The 18585-nt window shown below is 45.3% G+C and overlaps 1 non-coding gene across 1 annotated transcript; it reads left to right on the top strand.

The window, feature by feature from the left end:
* The first annotated feature begins 17011 nt into the window (after positions 1-17011).
* Positions 17012-17175, top strand: LOC132542521 (U1 spliceosomal RNA). Its single transcript, XR_009553527.1, has one exon. It is a non-coding gene; the product is annotated as a U1 spliceosomal RNA (small nuclear RNA).
* The last annotated feature ends 1410 nt before the right edge of the window (positions 17176-18585 follow it).

Raw genomic sequence — 18585 nt, forward strand, 5'->3', positions numbered from 1 at the left:
GGGCTGGGAGACTGAGAGGTTTGGGTTTGCTATGGGTGCAAGAGCCACTGGACTGGGACTATCCAGGCAGTCAGCGCGCTGGGCTGGCTGGTGTTGCCCTGCCCCGCCCTGCCCCGCCCTGCCCCGCCCCGCCCCTCACTGCACCCAGTCCCAAAGGAGCGGTTCCTCGGCACCGCCTCCCTGGACTCCCAGGCCTCTGCTCCTGCCCCTTACTCCCCGGGAGAAGCCCCACTGGGGGGCAGCGCTGTGTGCTCCCCGTGAGACCCACTCCCGGCCACACTTCGGCCCGCTGCACCCACGACATTGCTTTGGCCTCACAGCTCTCGGTGTTTCTGTGCTCTCACCCCAGTTACACCAATGATATAATCCGGTGCCACAATTACAATGTATCTCTTACATTCATTTTTATACATATTAGCAGCCTTTAGACCCCTATTGCTGCTGCTTTGCAAGTCAGTGTAGCTGTGAGGATCGCTGTCTCTCGGGACAACTGTTTATTATTTTATTACTTTTAAATTTTTATTATCTTGATTTATTGGATAGAGACAGCCAGAAATAGCGAAGAGAGTGATAGAGAGAGGCAAAGAGACACCTGCAGCCCTGCTTCACTACTTGCAAAGCTTGCCCCCTGCAGGTGGGGACCAGGGGCTCGAACCTGGGTCCTTGCGCATTGTAACGTGTGCTCAACCAGGTGTGCCACTGTCCGGCCTCTATTTTTATTATGTTTAAGTTGATAGGACAGAGAAATTCAGAGGGACAATAGAGAAGGAGACACACCTGCAGCCCTGTTTCACTGCTTGGGAAGTATCCCCCCTGCACGGGGGGGACCAGGGACTTGAACCTGGGTCCTTATGCATGGTACTATGTGCACTCAACCAGGTGTGCCACCGACCGACCCGTTTATTATTTAAAATACTTCTAAAAACACCTCAAACGTGTCACAACAGTTACTCAAGATATGCCAATTCTCTGCTTCTACAATTCTAGCTGCAAAATGACAACACCTGATTTTCATTTTATTTATTTAGTTTTAAATGTTTTGTTTTTAATATTTATTTATTCCCTTTTGTTGCCCTTACTTTATTGTAGTTATTATTGTTATTATAGATGTCGTCATTGTTGGATAGGACAGAGAGAAATGGAGAGAGGAGGGGAAGACAGAGAGGGGGAGAGAAAGATAGACACCTGCAGACCTGTTTCACCGCTTGTGAAGAGACTCCCCTGCAGGTGGGGAGCCAGGGGCTCGAACCGGGATCTTTAGGCCGGTCCTTACGTCTTGCGCCACTTGTGCTTAACCTGCTGCGCTACCGCCTGACTCCCTATTTATTTATTTTTAGTACAGGGTGAGAGGCAGAGAGGGAGAGACAGATGAGAGAGGCAACACCAAGCACTGCTCACCTCTTGTAAAAGCTTCCACTCTTCCCGTTGGGAATCCCGGCCTTCCGGCATGGCAATGCTTGCACTACCTTATGGTTGTTTTGTTTTGTTGCCTCTAGGGCTATCGTTGGGGCTCGATGCCTGCACTACGAATCCACTGCTCCTAGAGGCCATTTCCCCCCTCCCCCATTTTTGTTGCCCTTGTATTTATCATTGTCATTGCTGCTGTTGTTGGATAGGACAGAGAGAAATCGAGAGAGGAGGGAAAGACAGAGAGGGGAAGACAAAGACTGACACCTGCTTCACCACTTGTGAGGCGACCCCCCTGCAGGTGGGGAGCCAGGGGCTTGAACTAGGATCCTTACTCCGGTCCTTGCGCTTTGCCACCTGCACTTAACCCACCGCCCAACTTCCCTTTTTTTTTTTTTAATACCAATTTGGTAGGCTACTTTTTTGTTGCTTTTTTTTTTTTAATTCTCAAGGGCCCCAGGCTTCTTTCTCATTCAAACACAGAAACAAAAGAATGACAGGCGGCCGGGAGTAGCAAAGCAGGTTAAGCGCTCATGGCACTAAGCGGGAAGGACCGGCATAAGAATCCCGGTTGGAGCCCCCAGCTTCCCTTGCAGAGGGGTCACTTCACAAGTGGTGAAGCAGGTCTGCAGGTGTCGGTCTCTCTTCCTCTCTGTCTTCCCCTACCTTCTCCATTTCTCTTTGCCCTATCCAACAACAATAACAGCAATAACAATAAACAACAAGGGCAATAAAAGGAAAAAAATGAGAGAGATGGAGAGACACCAGACCTGTCCATTGTCCTATGGCACTCACATGTGGGACTGGGACTTTAATTGAACATGGCAAGGAAAGGGCCCTACAAAGTGAGCTATCTCACTAGCCCACTACACTTTTTCTTTTTTAATTTTAAAAAGGTTTATTTGTTGGGGTGAGTGTGATACACTCAATAGAGCACATGTTTTATCAAACATGCACAAGGATGCAAGTTCAAGCCCCCAGTTCCTAGCTGCAGGGTGGAAGAAGCATCATAAGTGTTGGGCAATGCTGCAGGCGTCTTTCCTTCTCTCTGTCTCTCCCTCTCTGCATCACTCTCCTGCTGCTGGATACCAGGCTTGAACCCAGGTTCTTGCACATGGCTATATATATATTGCCTCCAGGGTTATTACTGGGGCTCGGTGCTATGAACCCACTATTCCTGGAGGCCTTTTTCCCCCTATTTTGTTGCCCTTGTTATTGTTGCCATTGATGTTGGATAGGACAGAGAGGAATCCAGAGAGGAGGGGAAACAGAGAGGGGGAGAGAAAGACAGACACCTGCAGACCGGCTTTGCCACTTGTGAAGTGACTCCCCTTGCAGGTGGGGAGCTAGGGGCTTGAACTGGAATCGTTATGCTGGTTCTTGTGCTTTGCATCACGTGCACTTAACCTGCTGTGCCACCGCCCAGTCCCTTCCATCTAATTTTAAAGGCATTCAATGAAATGAATCCAATTTTTTTTAAAAAGGTTGAACAATAAACACAAAGGAGAACTTGGATTGGGTCTGGTGTATTGCACCAAAGTAAAGGACTCTGGGGTGGGGCTGAGGGGGAGGGCTCAGGTCCTGGAACATGATGGCAGAGGAGGGCCTAGAGGGGCTATGAATTGTTACATGGAAAACTGAGAAATGTGTGAACAGGGGTAGATGGCAAAATGATTATGCAAAGAGACTCTTATTCCCGAGGCTTCAAAGTCTTAGGTTCATGGTAAATTCACCTCCTTTACCCCATCTTGGATGGAGCTCGGAGACATCATGTTAAGTGAGATAAGTCAGAAACAGAAGGATGAATATGGGATGATCTCACTCATAGACAGAAGTTGAAAAACAAGATCAGAAGGGAAAACACTAAGCAGAACTTGGACTAGAGTTGGTGTATTGCACCAAAGTAAAGACTCTGGGGTGCGGGGAAGGGTTCAGGTCCTGAAACATGATGAAAGAAGACCTAGTGGGGTTTATATTGTTATGTGGAAATGTTATACATGTACAAACTATTGCATTTTACTGATGACTATAAACCATTAATCCCCCAATAAAGAAAATTTTTTTTAAAAAAAAGCCCAGAAAACACAGCATAACAATTGCATTTATAGGGCTGGTGAAATAGCTCACCATGTGCATGACCCAGGTTTGAGCCAGAGTGGTGGTGCTCGTCCAGTTGCTCTAGTTTCTCTTATCAAAGGAACAGGTGCTGAGAGCCCTCTCATGCATTAGGGTGTGTGTCTCATCATGCATGAGGTACTTGTTTGAGTCCTGGCACCAACTGGAACGACTGGAGCTCTCCTTTGTCAGTCTCTCCATGTCTCCATTCTCTTTCCTTCATATGAAAAGCAGTGTTACCATGAACATGTGTGATTCTGGTGCCATATTAAAAATTAAGAAAATGGGGGGTGGGTGGGTGGTTAAGCACATACATTACTATGCATGAGGATTCAGGTTCAAGATCCCGCTCCCACCCTGCAGGGAGATCACTTCATAATGGTGAAGCAGGTCTGCAGGTGTCTCTCTTTCTCTCTCCCTCTCTATCTCCCTTCCTCTCTCAATTTCTCTCTGTCCAATAAAATGGAAAAAATTACTGCTAAGAGCAGTGTGGATTTATGCTCTTGCCCTAGCAATAACCCTGGATATAAAAAAGAAAGAAAGGAAGGAAGAAAGAAAAGAAAAGAGTCTGTCCTGGTGGTTGGCAGTGCTTCCCACACACCCAGGAGAGTGGCAGCAACAGTCATCCAGGGTCTGTGCATATGGAGGCACCACGGTGCCACAATAGTTACCAGCAAACATGCCTGGTAAGAAAGGATTGACTCTTAAGTGCAAGTGGTGCAAAGCGCAAGGACTGGAGTAAGGATCCCGGTTCGAGACCCCGGCTCCCCATGTGCAGGGGAGTTGCTTCACAAGTGGTGAAGCAGGTCTGCAGGTGTCTCTCTTTCTCTCCCCCTCTCTGTATTCCCCTCCTCTCTCCATTTCTCTCTGTCCTATCTAACAACAACGAATTAGCCCCCATACAGCTGGAGAACATGTGGGGGCTGTTATGTCTTGGAGCTGACGCTGCACAGGGGCTCACACACAGAGAATCCAGACTGACTAAAAGTGACAGGTGGAACTGTGTTCTCCATGCCCTCAGAGTCGTGGTAGTTGTAGATGGTGTCTTTAAAGAGGCAATTAAGCAACCCAGGAGGTGGAGCAGTGGATGAGGTTGTCAAGCATGAGGTCCTGAGTTCAATCCCAGTATTGCATGTACCAGAGTGGTGCTTTGTTTTTTTCTTTCTTTTTTAATTATATTTATTTAATTTTAATGAAAGAGAGACACAGAGAGAAAGACCAGAGCACTGCTGAGCTTTGGCTTTGGTGGTACTGAGGATTGAACCTGGGGCTTCAGAGTTTCAACCATGAAGAGTCTTTAGCAGAACCATCCTGCTGTCTCCCCAGATCCTTTGGTTCTTCTCTCCCCAACTCTCATAGATAAATCATTTTTGGGGTAGGGGTAGATAGCATAATGGTTATGCAAAGAGACTCTCATGCGTGAGGCTCCAAAGTCCCAGGTTCATCCCTGCACCACCATAAGCCAGAGCTGAACAGTGCTCTGGTAAAAATAATAATAATAATTTTTAAAAGATTTTATTTGGGAGCCAGGCAGTGGCACACCAAATTAAGCACACATATCACCATACGCAAGGATCCAGGTTCAAATTCCCAGCTCCCCACCTGCAGGGAGAATGCTTCACAAGCAGTGAAGCAGGTCTGCAGGTGTCTATCTTTCTCTCTCCCTTTTTTTAGAATTATCTATTTATTGGATAGAGACAGCCAGAAATCAAGAGGGAAACAGTGGAGAGAGAGAGAGAGACAGAGAGAGAGACAGAGAGACAGAGACCTGCAGCACTGCTTCACCACTCACAAAGCTTTCCCCCTGCAGGTGGGGACTGGAGGCTCGAACCTGGGTCCTTGCGCATTGTAATACATGCTTTCAACCAGGTGCGCCACTACCCAGCCCCTCTCTCTCCCTTTATTTCTTTTTTTTTAAAGATTTTATTTATTTTATTAATGAGAAAGATAGGAGGAGAGAGAGAAAAAGCCAGACATCACTCTGGTACATGTGCTGCTGGGGATTTAACTCAGGACCTCATGCTTGAGAGTCTAGTTCCTTAACCACTGCGCTACCTCCCGGACCACTCTCTCTCCCTTTCTATCTCCCCTTCCCTCTCAATTTGTCTCTGTCCTGTCAAGCAAAAACAAAATGAAAAAATATATATATGGCCTCCAGGAGCCGTGGATTCATAGTGCTGGCACCGAGCTCCAGCAGTAACCCTGGTGGTAATAAAAAATAAATATACTAAAAAAAAGATTTTGAAAAACAACAAGGGCAACAAAAGGGAATAAATAAATAAATATTTAAAAAAAGATTTTGGGAGTTGGGCAGTAGCGCAGCAGGTTAAGCGCAAGTGGCTCAAAGCGCAGGGACCCGCATAAGGATCCCGGTTAGAGCTCCCGGCCCCCCACCTGCAGGGGAGTCACTTCACAAGCGGTGAAGCAGGTCTGTAGGTGTCTATCTTTCTCTCCTCTTCTCTGTCTTCCCCTCCTCTCTCCATTTCTCTCTGTCCTATTCAACAACATCATCAATAACAACAACAATAATAACTACAACAATAAAAAATAAGGGCAATTGCAGCTATTAAGAACAATGAATGGGAGTCGGGCTGTAGCGCAGCGGGTTAAGTGCAGGTGGCGCAAAGCACAAGGACTGGCATAAGGATCCCGGTTCGAACCCCGGCTCCCCACCTGCAGGGGAGTTGCTTCACAGGCGGTGAAGCAGGTCTGCAGGTGTCTATCTTTCTCTCCTCCTCTCTGTCTTCCCCTCCTCTCTCCATTTCTCTCTGTCCTATCCAACAACGACAACAACAATAATAACTACAACAATAAAACAACAAGGGCAACAAAAGGGAATAAATAAATAAAATAAATATTAAAAAAAAGAACAATGAACCCACCTTATCTGACCCATCTTGGACAGAGCTAGAAGGAATTATGTTAAGACAGCTAAGCCAGAAAGATAAAGATGAGTATGGGATATCCCCACTTATTAACAGAAGTTGAGAAAGAAGAACAGAAAGGGAAACTAAAAGCAGGATCTTATTAAATTGAGAGCAGGGCACCAAAGTAAAAACCCTGTGGTGAAGGGGAGGGTGGCCATTGGGCTTCCCGGTGTGGCGGAGGGATGGGGGGTAGGTGTGGGTGGTTGGGATGGGACACAGTCTTTTGGTGGTGGGTATGGTGTTTATGTACACTCCTATTAAAGTATAGACATATAAATCACTATTTAATTAATATGAGAGGGGAAAATTGATCATATGTCTAGAACCTCTTAAAACACAGACTGAGTCTTTTTAATACATAGGCTGTCTTCGATATGTTGACTCTCTCAAAAGCCTAGACCAGGGAGAACAGAAGCAACTGGTAGCACAGCTATATACAAGATGCTGAGTATTATAAAGCAAACCCTAACAAAGGGACTTTTCAAAGTTAACCCAATCACCAAATAATGTGATGATAACAATAACTATCCATTGTCTTCTTGAACCCTAAGACAGCAGGAACCTCACATTTCCACTATAGAGCCTATATTTCCCCCAGTCCTGGAACCTTAGGGTGGGGCCCACTTTCCTGCATGCTGCTCTCAATTCAAATCAAGTAATATTGCATCCACGGATTGCAGCCCAATCAACACAATGAGTGCTGCCCCAGCAGGCTTCACTTCAGACTGTGACCAGAGACTTCAGGTGTGGAATGACAACCCTTCAGTTTCATCACTCGGGTGAGACCTTTCCTTTCATAGTATTCTCTAATTCCATTCCAGGTGTTCCACTCCCCAATAAAGTCCCCAAACCTAGATATAGTCCAGGTCCCCTGAGATAGAGCATATGTTCACACGTGCCCATAAACTAGGGGAAAAATATATACCTGAAAGCAGACATACACAAGAGCCTGCAGGGAATACCTCCCAACACCTCATCTGCACTATTCCAGTCTTTAGGTCCATGGTTGTTCAACAATTTGTTTGGCTTTGTATGTTAACTCTCTTTTCAGCCACCAGGTTCCAGATGCCAGCACAATGCTGACCAGACTTCTCTGGACAGACGACCCCACCAATGTATCCTGGAGCTCTGCTTCCCCAGAGACCCACCCTACTAGGGAAAGAGAGAGACAGACTGGGAGTATGGATCGACCAGTCAGTGCCCATGTTCAGCAGGGAAGTAATTACAGAAGCCAGACCTTCCACCTTCTGCAATCCACAATGACCCTGGGTCCATACTCCCAGAGGGATAGAGAATGGGAAAGCTATCAGGGGAGGGGATGGGATATGGAGATCGGGTGGTGGGAATTGTATGGAACTGTACCCCTCTTATCCTATGGTTTTGTTAATGTCTCCTTTCTTAAATAAAAAAATAAGGGCAATAAAAGGGAATAAATAAATATTAAAAAGAATTTGTTTACTTATTAAAAAGGGGGGGGAGAGAAACAGAGAGAGAAAGAGAACCAGAAATCACTCTGGTACACACAATGTCAGTATCAAACTTAGGACTTCATGCTTGAGAGTCAAACACTTTATCCACTGCACCACCTCCCAGACCATGACAAAAAAAATTTCAAAAATAAAAAAAGATATGATTAAGTTAAAAATGAGATGGTTAGGGGGCCAGGTAGTAGCACACTGGGTTAATCTCACATAGCGCAAAGCTTAAGGACCTGCACAAGGATTCCAGTTTGAGCCCCCAGCTCCTCACCTGCAGAGGGGTCGCTTCACAAGTGATGAAGCAAGTCTGCAGATGTTTTCTTTTTCTCCTGCTCTCTATCTTCCCCTCCTCTCTCAATTTTTCTCTGTCCTATCCAACAAGAACAACAATGGAAAAAAAAATAGCCGCCAGCAGCAATGGATTTGTAGTGCAGGCACCAAGCCCCAACAATGACCCTGGAGGAAAAAAGAGAGAGAGAGATGGCCCAACCAGTAGAGCGCACAATTTTCCATGTATGAATATCCAGGTTTTGGCCTTTTGGTCACTACGTGAGAGGACCATGCAAAGGGGAAGCTTCATGAGCGGTGGAGGAGCAATTCTTCTCTTTTGTACTTTCCATTAAAAAAAAGTGTGTGTGTATGGGAGGGCAGTTATAGTTCACTTAATAGGCTCACTTGAACCTATATTGACCACACTTGAAGACCCTGGTTCAAGTCCATGGTACCCATCACAGGATGAAAACTTCATTAGTGGGTGGAGCAGTACTGCAGGTACTCCCTGTCTTTCTCTCCCTCTCTCTCTCACCCTGTAACAAACAGAAATGAACAGAGGGGAAAAATCCACTAGGAACATGGCATCATGTAGGCACTGAGCCCCTGTGGTAACCCTGATAGCAAAAATAAATAAACATGTAAATACAGTGACCCAGGAAGTGCCCCCAGAGATAAAGTGTTGGACTCTCAAGCATGAGGTCCCAAGTTCAGTCCCTGGCATTGCATTTGCCAGAGTGATGTTTTGGTTCTCTCTCACACCCTCAATAATAAGTTAAAAAAAACAAAAACACATTTTAAAGGGCTGACAAAAAATAGTTCACTTGGATAGTGGGCTGCTTTGCCATGTACGCAACCTAGGTTCTAGCCTGTCCAGTGTTGTGTTGAAGGATGCTTTGGTGCTGTGGCTTCTCTCTCTGCCTCTAAAAAAAGATTATCATAGATATAAAACCGTCTGTTGGGACTGGTGGAATTTGTGTAGGCATGAAGCCACAACAAAAATCCTGGTGGCAAAAAAAGTGTGAGTCCTAATCATTATGAGAGACACAGATACACTCAGAGGGGCAAACATGAGAACCCAGGGGTGGAGGGTTGGGGAGGACAACAACCATCTCCAAGCTAAAGAGAAGCCTCCCGTGTGTGGACACTTTGGTCTTGCATTACCAGCCTCCAGAGCCACAAGAAAGGATCCCAGTTGTTTAACCACGTGTGTGTGTGTGTGTGTGTGTGTGTGTGTGTGTCCCCATGCCCCCTGCCCAGGCTGACATAATCTGTTATAGCAATTTCTTTCTTCCTTTTTTCTCTTTCTTTCTCTTTAGATAAAAGCAGAGAGGAAAGAGAAAGAAAGAGGAGGGGCTGGGTCGTGGTGCACCTGGTTGAGTGAATATGTTACAATGCACAAGGACCAGGGTTCAAGTTCCTTGTCCCCACCTGCAAGGGAAAAGCTTTGAGAGTAGTGAAGCAGGGCTGCAGGTATCTCTATTTCTCCTTCTCTATGTCCCCTTACCCTCTAGATTTCTGACAGTCTCTACCCAATAAATAAAGAAAATAAAAAATTAAAAAAGATTTAAAAAAGATAAAGAGGGAGAGAGACAGACAGACAACAGCATCAAATGCAGTAGGAGCTGGGCTTGAACCTGGGTCACACACATGGCAAAGTAGTACGCTATCCAAGTGAGCTATTTCACTTCTTTACAACCAAAGCAAATCCCCTTAAAGAGTCTCCCATCCTGCCTTCTGCCCTGGGAGCCTGGAGTTGGCCAGACTAAGCAGCTTGTGCAGGTGTGACTGCAACAGAGGGGTCTTACCTCCTACCTAGTGATCTCCTCAGCCAGGTTAGGGGCTGGGATGAGTGTGCTTGGTAAGCATCGGGACCTGATTCCATGATTTGCTGATCACTTCCTTCATGGCATGCAAGCCCATCAGGAAGTAGGCCATTGCTGTTGGCATAGCAACCACATGCCATCTTCTATTCTTTCCAAATTAACCCCCCCCCCCCCAGCTTCAGGACTGAGAGAAAGATGTAAATGCAGAGATGACATGAAGTTACTTATGGAAGCAGTTGCCATGGCATCACACTGTCCTCAGAGTGTGCCAGCTGCCACTGAGTTAGCACCCCATCCTTCATGCAAAGGAAGGACTTGAGGAAGATGGAGATGAGCCTCTCATAGTCACGGAAAAACATGAAGAATATGTTTCATTAGAAACAATTAACTAGGGAGGCGGGTGGTACTGCAGTGAGCTAAGTGCAGGTGGCACAAAGCACAAGGACCCACGTAAGGATTCCAGTTTGAGCCCCCAGCTCCCCACCTGCAGGGGAGTCACTTCACAGGCGGTGAAGTAGGTCTGCAGGTCTGAAGTAGTCTGCATCTTTCTCTCCCCCTCTCTGTCTTCTCCTCTTCTCTCCATTTCTCTCTGTCCTATCCAACAACGATGACATCAATAACAACAGCAATAATAACTACAACAATAAAACAACAAAGGCAACAAAAAGGGAATAAATAAATAAATATTAACCAAAAAAAGAAAGAAACAGTTAACTATTGGGCTGACAAGATAGCTTACTTGGGCTATCTTGTCAGCCCTGCTTTGCCATGCATGTAACCCAGGGTTACGTCTCTCCCTGCACCTCCACCCGCCCCACACACCCTCTGGAGGAAGCTTTGGTGCCAGAGTTATCTTGCCCTCACTATCTGTCTCTGTGTTTCTATTTGAAAAAATCCACTGGCTACCAGGGTTACTGCTGGGGTTTGGTGCTTGCACTGCTCCACCGCTCACAGTGGCCATTATTCTTTCTCTAGATAGAGAGAAACAACGAGAGGGAGAGAGGAAGAAAGAAAGAGAGGGAAAAGGGGGCCAGGCAGTGGCACACTCAGTTAAGGGCACATATCACTATGTGCAAGGATCTGGGTTCGAGCCCTTTCCCATCCCCCCATCTGTAGGGAGGACACATAAGCAGTGAAGCAGGGCTGCAGGTGTCTATCTTTCCCTCTCAATTTCTTTCTGTCCTGTCAAATAAAAATAAAGTACTTAAAAGGAAAAAAAAATTGAAAAAATGCCAACACTGAGCCAAGTGATAAACCTGGTGGCAAAAAAAGGAAAGAGAAAGAGAGAGAGGATCTGATTCTGTGCTTGGGGCTCCCATGTGGTACTAGGAGTTGACATCTAGGACCCTCCTGTTGGCCAAGTGTTGCTCTGCCAGGTGAACAATCTTCTGGCTCCAAATTTACTCTATTAAACCTGATTTTTATTTTTCATTTTAACATTTCCCTAGTGGTGGCACTGCTGCTGATCCGCAAGCCACACTTTGTACACCAGGGTTTTTGGTTTTTAGAGCTCTTTCTTTCTCTCTCCCTTCCCTCCCTTCTTCCTTCCTTCTTTTCTTTCTTTCCTCCTTTCTGACACCAGGGTAATCACTGGGCCTAGGTACCTGTGAAATAGAAAAGAAAAAGAGAGAATGTTAAGGCAAAGAAAGAGTTAAGTAACTAAACTCTAGGGAGAAGAAAAGCCCCAGATAGGGGAGGGGAAAAAAAAAAGAAAAGCCCCAGATAGCTGGAGGCCTTTAGAAAGTCCCCCCACTCGAGTCCTGAGGCTAAAATTTTCTCCAGACACAGATATGCTGGAAAGATAACAGTAACTAAGGCAACCAGATCCTGAGCAATGGGCACAAGTCCCACCCCTTAACCTTGCAGCCTCTGCTTTTATTGATGAGCTTTCTGCTCTCAGCCTGCAGCCCCTATAGAAGCTGGACCGTCCCTTTGTTTGGAGCTAGAATTCTTTAAGAGAATGAGCTGTTTCTGTGGCCCATTCATTCATGTTAATAAAGCCTCTTGTTGACTCCATCAGCTGGCTCTGAGTCTTGAAGCAACAACACCTGCACAACAAGTTCACCATTCTGGGTGGCCACTTTTTCATTCTGTTTTTACAGATAGAGAGGGACTAGGAGAGATTCCTGCAGCATGGCTGTACCATTTGTGAAGTGCCCCCTGCAGGTGGGGATTTGAGGCTGGAAACTGTCCTCAAGCATAATAATGAGTACCTAGGAGATGCTGCTGCCCAGTCCCCCCCCCTTTTTTTTTTACCAGAGCTTATGGTGGTGTAGGGGATTGAACCTGGGACTTTGGAACCTCAGGCATGAGAGTCTCTTTGCATAACTATTATGCTGTTTACCCCTGTTCCCCGAGGCCCCAGCTCCCTTCTTCATAGAGTATTTCTTTGGGTCAGAGCAGGCACGGCAAAACAAGCAACCTAGACAGCATGCTTTTTCAAGAACATTCTAGCAAGTGGACACGAGAGGGGGCCCTGTTACTCCAGGGACATAGACAGAGACTACCTGATCCTGTGTGACTTGAACCTGTGTGCTAGAGAGAGGCTCAAAGCAAGGGAGAGAGGCGATTTGAAGACAAGTTACACTTTTGGCAACTGCTGTAGTAACTCACTACATTTGTGAGACCATTCCCTGGGCTTGAAGGCTACTTACTTTTTTTTTTTCTGTAAGAAAAATAATGCTGGAAGGAGAGTGCTGGGCAGTAGTGCACCTGGTTAAATACACACAGTATTAAGCAAAAGGACCTGCACACAAGGAACCGGCTTCGAGTCCTCAGCTCCCCACCTGTAGGGGGTCACTTCACAGGTGGTGAAGCAGGTCTGCAGGTGTCTATCTTTCTCTCCTCCTCTGTCTTCCCCTCCTCTCTCGATTTCTCTCTGTCCTATCAAAAAAAAATAAATAAAATAAAAAATAAAATGGCCACAGGAGCAGTCAATTCATAGTGTAGGCACTGAGCCCCAGTGATAACCCTGGAGGGGAAAAAAAAAAGGAAAAGATAAAGAAAAACATCTTTGTGTACATGGTTGTTCTTCCTTGAATTACTGTCTAGGGAAGAATATTCCAGTAATGAAATCACTGAGTCAAAACACATCTGATTGTCTCTGACAGTCATGTCTGTCAGAGTCTACTCTATTCATTCATGGCACTGTTAGTCACGCCAAAGGGTACATGTTTCCGCGCAACTCTGTTTGCCTTTTATCATTTCTCTCTTGCTAAAAGATGCAAAGTAGTGTAAGTACTAAATGCCACTTCATCTTTCATTTAATTTGCAGCTTCTTAATAACTAAGGACACTGAATCTATTTTCACCTGTAGACACTCTTGGTTGACTATAGTTGGGAATGAAATAAGGTGTTTGCCCCTTTGTGACTCCTTTTTATTTGCCATCAGAGTTATTTCTTTTCTTTTCTTTTCTTTTCTTTTTGCCTCCAGGGTTATTGCTGGGGTTCAGTGCCTGCACCATAAATTCACTGCTCCTGGAGGCCTTTTTTTCCCCTTTTGTTGCCCTTGTTGTTGTAGCCTTGTTGTGGTTATTGTTGTTGTTTATATCGTTCATTGTTGGATAGGACAAAGAGAAATTGAGAGAGGAAGGGAAGACAGAGAAGGGGAGAGAAAGATAGACACCTACAGACCTGCTTCACCATCTGTGAAGTGACTCCCCTGGAGGTGGGGAGCCAGGGGCTCAAACAGGGATCGGTCCTTGCGCTTTGCACCACGCTCTGCAAAAATGTGTTGTGACTTTTCTGACAATAATGGAGAAAAAGAACCGAGAAAGAAAAAGAAAGGGAAGGAAAAGAGGAAGAGGACCTGCTAGGAGCAGTGGAATCATGTACAGAACCCCAGAAATAACTATGATTTGGAGTGGGGCGGTAGCTTAGGGGGTTAAGATGAAAACGATGAAGTCACCATTTTTTATAGCTGAGTAGTATTCCATTGTGTATATATATCACAATTTGCTCAGCCACTCATTTGTTGTTGGACACCTGGGTTGCTTCCAGGTTTCGGCTATTACAAATTGTGCTGCCAAGAACATATGTGTACACAGATCTTTTTGGATGGGTGTGTTGGGCTCCTTAGGAAAGATATATCCAGAGTACTGCTCAGCTCTGGCTTATAGTGGTACAGGGGATTGAACCTGGGACTCTGGAGCCTCAGGCATCAGAGTCTCTGCATAACCATTATGCTATCTACCCTCGTCCTATTTTAAAATTTTTTACCAGAGCACCACTCAGCTCTGGCTTATGGTGGTGCTGGGATTGAACCTGGGCATGAGATAGGCTATCTCTCCAGTTCTCTTTTTCCTAGATAAAGGGGGAGAGGCAGTGAGCGAGAGGGAAAGATAGAGACAGAGAAAAGGAGAGACACCACAGCACTGCCCCACCATTTGTGAGCCTTCCCCTGTGCAAAGTCATCCCATGTGATGACCAAGGGCTCAAACATGTATTCTCACAAAGGGCAAATTGTGCACTTTACTGAGTGGGCTATATCCTGGCCCCTGGAAAACAAACTTCTATCTGTGCTCACCCATGACCTATAAGACTTCCCTCTGTCGATCAACTCCAGTTGCTGATGAGATCACATTGGCTGATGTGAAATGGGGTTTGCAGGTATGTATTCTCCCCAGCCCTTCAGTTTGTCTAAGCCAGTGGCGTTAACAGTTTTTTCCAAACACACCTGCTGGGTGAGCACAGCCTGCTCTTCTAGATGTGTTTGTCAGGAAAGACATTTTGGTACAGAGCATAAAAATAGGGATGAATTCCAGTTTTAGCTTTAGCATGTGAAACATTTGGAAGTCATCACACCCACCCCTTGCAAGAAAGAAGCACCATAAAACAGAAAATCAATGATTTTTTTTTTTAAAAAGGACCCACTAGAGAACTGAAGCAATAGGCCAGGTTTTCACTCCAAAAACTATAGGAACAGGTGAAAACAAAATTATGGAGCTAAGAAAGTGGATTCCTGGCTGAGCAAACCTTGAATGCAGGAGGCACTTTTTTTTTTTCTTTCTTTTAAAAAATATTTTTATTTATTTTTATTGTTGGAATAGAGACAGAGAGAAACTGAGAGGGGAGGGGAAGACAGAGGGAGAGAAAGATAGACGCCTGCAAACCAGTTTCACCACTTGTGAAGTGACCCCCCTGCAGGTGGAGAGCCAGGATACTTATGCCACTTCAGGCCAGGTGCACTTAACCTCACTGTACTACCACCCGTCTCCCCACTGTTTTCTATCCTTGACATCACCTACTATAATGCTCTTGCCTCTGTCTCAACAGAAAACAAAATGACACAGAATCACAGCCTGTTAGAACTGGGAGGAAACACTCAAATGTCTCTTTACTTTTTTTTTTTTTTTTTTTTTTACCAGAGCAATGCTCAGCTCTGGTTTATGGTGGTGCAGGGAATTGAACCTGAGACTTTGGAATGTCTGGAACCTCTTTGCAGAAACATTATGCTATCTACCCCCCACCCCCACTCACCCTCTTCTTATGGTGTAACATGGTTGAAATGCTATAGTCTGGGTGTTGACTGATTTGAGACAAAAATCTCACCTTGGAGGAGCTATTTTATGCAGAGGCCCTGGATGGAGCTCCAGCACCACAGGGGAGTATCACAATGCCATGGGGGAAGCTCCAGTGCTGTGGTGTCTCTGTCTCCCTCTGTCTTGCTTTCTATCTCTTTGAACGCAAAAGGTCTCCCTCAGAGCAGTGAAAGTGCCCATGGCCAAGGTCTAAGCTCTATAAAAACAAACAAGCAAATAAAACCCTCATGGGGACTCAGTCTATGAGGACTCTACACTTTTTTTTTTTTTTTTGAGGTTTTTCTTTTTCTTTCTTTTTTTTCTTCCACAGCATTGCTCAGCTCTGGTTTATGGTGGTGCAGGGGTGGGGGCTGAGGATTGTATCTGGGGCTTTGGAGCCTCAGGCATGAGAAAGAGGCTTTCTTTTCTCCCCCTCTCTGTCTTCCTCTCCTCTCTCCACTTCTCTCTGTCCTATCTAACAATGATGACAACAACAATAACTACAACAACAATAAAAACAACAAGGGCAACAAAAGGGAAAATAAATAAAGTTTTTTTAAATGTTGAAAAAAAAAGAATAGTAACAATAAACAACAAGGGCAACAAAATGGGAAAAAAATGACTTCCAGGAGCTGTGGATTTGTAGTGCAGGTACCGAGCCCCATCGATAACCCTGGAGGAAAAATAAATAAATAATAAATAAATACCCCCCAAGGGCAAAAAAAAATCCTGTAAGAGAAATAGTTCTATTTTAAAAAATAAAGACTGGAATGGGCTGGTGAGACTCCATAATGTTTATGCAAATGATCTTCCTGCCTGAGGCTCTGAGGTCCCAGGTTCAATTCCTAGCCCCACCATAAACCACAGCTGAGAATAGCTCTGGTCTCTCTCTCAGGATCTTTCTGTACCTCTCATTAAATATAAACAAAATATTTTTAAATTTCTTTTTAAAAATTATTTTATTTTATTTACTGGATAGTGACAGAGAGAAATTGAGAGTGGAGGGGGAGACAGAGAGACACCTGCAGCCCTGCTTCACCCTTTGTGAAGCCTCCCCCTGCAGGTGGGAACCAGGGTTTGAACCCAGCTCCTTGCGCACTGTAACATGTGTGCTTAACCAGGTGTGCCACCGCCTGGCCCCAAACAATTTTTTTTTTAAATAATAGAATTAGGGGAGTCGAGTGGTAGCGCAGTGGGTTAAGCACACGTGGTGCAAAGCCCAAGGACCGGTGTATGGATCCCGGTTCGAGCCCCCGGCTCCCCACCTGCAGCAAAGTCGCTTCATAGGTGGTGAAGCAGGTCTGCAGGTGTCTATCTTTCTCTCCCCCTCTCTGTCTTCCCCATTTCTCTCTGTCCTATCCAACAACGACGACATCAATAACAACAACAATAACTACAACAACAATGAAAAACAACAAGGACAAGAAAAGGGAAAAAAATAATAATAGGATTAAAAGAAGACTGGAGGACTACTTATTTGGCAGGGGCGATACCATGATCACGAAGGTGGTTTACCCAGGGAGAGGTTTATCCATTACACTCTGGATGTGCTGATGCCGGCAATTTCCCCAAATGTGGGAAACTCGACTGCATAATTGGTGGTAGTGGGGGACCAAATTTTCACTCTCCCCTATTTTAAAGAGTGAATATATAAATACAAAAACAAGAAGAAAAAAAAGAAGTGGTCTGGTGTTGTTTTCGACAGGTTATGTTGTTTTTGCTGGGCTGGCTTCACGGGCGGGTAACAGACGACCAGGGACTCATGGTTGAGCTGTAGGCAGTATCTCTTTATTCATGCAGGACGCAGCACAATCTATACCAAGCTAAACTAAACTAAAGGTACCGTAAAACTCACAATGCTGTCTTTATATATACTTGCCAAGTAGGGTGGAAACAGGATGTGACATAGAGAGGGTGGAGAGAAAAGTGACTGGTGAAAATCAGAGTGTGACAAGAAGGGGGTGGAGCAGGTGAGAATCCTATCACTGAACCACCAATGCCCTGGAGGGAGGGTGGTGCTTGTTAACAGCGGTTATGTAAATAGAATGAAGTGGTTATGTAAATAAATAGAATAGTGTTAGGCAGGGGGGATTTAAACCAAATGAAACAGAAGGGGTTTTTAAAAGCATACCAACAGTCTGGGAGGTGGCACAGTGGATAAAGCATTGGACTCTCAAGTATGAGGTCCTGAGTTCAATCCTTGGCTGCACATGTACCAGAGTGATGTCTGGTTCTCTCTCTCTCCTCCTATCTTTCTCATGAACAAATAAAATATTTAAAAAAAAAAAAGAAGTCTGGAGGAAAATCACCTTGGGTTTGACTGGGGGGAGGGGGCAAAGAAGTGGAAGTAAGCCCAGACTATTCCTCAGTGGAAAGGGTAGCTAGCTAGCAAAGTCAGCTAGCTCTTCCCCAGGGTCTCACCCAGCACAGAGGAATGGACATACACACTCCAGCCCCCTCTAACCTGTCTTACCCAAAGTGGCAAAAATGCCCTGAGAAGCACTTGTGAAAACCACATGCCAGGGTCACAGGTTCACTAAACGACTGGACCTGACGCCATGACTGTGGAATAGTTCCCTTGCCTCCAATTCCTGATGCCCCGTGCACAGGACTCTGGTATAAATGAGGATTACAGCTGAAAGAAAGACAAGGCTCAACACAAGGACCCAAGTTCGAGCCCCTGGTCCCCACCTGCAGGGGGAAAGCTTTGCGATTGGTAGAGTAGGGTTGCAGGTATGTCTCTCTATTCCTCTTTATCTCCCTCTCTTTCTCAATTTCTGGCTACCCCGAATAAAGATTGTATATATATTTAAAGGAAGGCAAGACTCAAACTATACATAAGAAGTTTCTAGGTAATCCAAAGTCAACAGAGATAACAAAGACAGAAAATTTCAACCTCTGATAGCTACAGCTGAGCAATCAGTAAATAGCCGGACATCTAGTCAGGAAAAAATAAAGAAATATAATAAAAATCTCACAGGGAAGGCCTAGCCACCTGTTCTGTTACCCAAGATTTCATAAAAGATGACAAGCTTGCTAAAAA

The sequence above is a fragment of the Erinaceus europaeus genome, chromosome 1 (assembly GCF_950295315.1).
Source record: "Erinaceus europaeus chromosome 1, mEriEur2.1, whole genome shotgun sequence".
NCBI classification, from domain to species: Eukaryota; Metazoa; Chordata; class Mammalia; order Eulipotyphla; family Erinaceidae; genus Erinaceus; species Erinaceus europaeus.